Source organism: Pteropus vampyrus, unplaced genomic scaffold (assembly GCF_000151845.1).
Source record: "Pteropus vampyrus isolate Shadow unplaced genomic scaffold, Pvam_2.0 Scaffold134, whole genome shotgun sequence".
Taxonomy (NCBI): Eukaryota; Metazoa; Chordata; class Mammalia; order Chiroptera; family Pteropodidae; genus Pteropus; species Pteropus vampyrus.
The window spans coordinates 644,170-645,373 of NW_011888915.1; positions in this window are offsets into that span (position 1 = coordinate 644,170).

Sequence of the window (1,204 nt, forward strand, 5' to 3'; positions counted from 1 at the left end):
TTCTTTGTGTTGTTGAAGATGAGGCTTTAATACGGTTCCTCCCCAGACAGGGTGCTTGGCCTGGCCCCAGCCTCCTGCTCCCATCTCTCCTCTGCTAACCCTCTCCTCTCTGATAGGCCAGGTCTAGGACCATGTTCCTCAGGGTTTTCTCTAAACTTTTGTGTGTGAGGGGGGGGTGTATGGACCTATCTTTGACTCAAATAGGAAGACATATAACGTAGTGGTGTGAAACACTGATTTTGAAGTCTGACAAGTCAGAATTCAAATCCTCACCCTGCTACTTACTAATAGTGTTACCTTGGACAAATTACTTCAACTATCTGAGCCTCAGCTTCCTCCTCTATTAAATGGAGATAATTTAATAATTTCCTCATCGAGTGCTTGTGTGGATTTAAAATGATAATGCATGTAAAGTGCTTTGCAGATTGCCTGGCTCATGGTAAAACTTGGCAAATGTTAGTGGTGGTTAGTACACATATGCCCCATCCTGTCGGATCCTGCTTCCTCCATTCTCCCTTTGTTGTTAAGTTCAGTAAATGTGTATCTAATACCTACTATCTTCCAGACATTAAGTTATCCAGGAGTGAGGGGGTTGGTTTTCTTGCTTATCTGCCCTCAAACACCCCTTCATTCACCTCTTTCCCTCCTTTCCATTTAAGTTCACTCCCATTACAGCCTCCCACCTACTTCTAGGTTTTCCTTCATTATTCCCACTCCATTCTTCCTTCTTTTACTGCAGTCTTAACACTTCACTTTGATTCTTATCCTCCTAACATGTATACATCTTTTACTTTCTATATTATTCTTCACCCCATTTAGGGCCATCATCGTGAATAAAGGGGTTGAACTTTCAAACTAGGAGAGAGAATCCTGAGTCATGATGTGTGTGTGTAAGGGTCACACACGTTAATTCACATTCCATGGTGGATTTATAGCCAAATTCTGAACTCTCACATTTAAATTGTGTGCTTATTTCCCTGTCTATCCTCTATGTATAAGTCATGTAACCCTTGAAATATAAGTCTATTTCTTTGCCTACCTACTTACCTGCTCTGCCCCTGCCTGTATTTTTGTTATACTCTGAATGAGAAAGCCTGCTGATTGTTCGAGAAAAGAGGATGGTTTATAATAACATATTTTTGTCTCTGCTCACTGGCTTTCTACTCTTCACCACTCTTGCTTTTAAATCAAGTTTCTCAAAGAA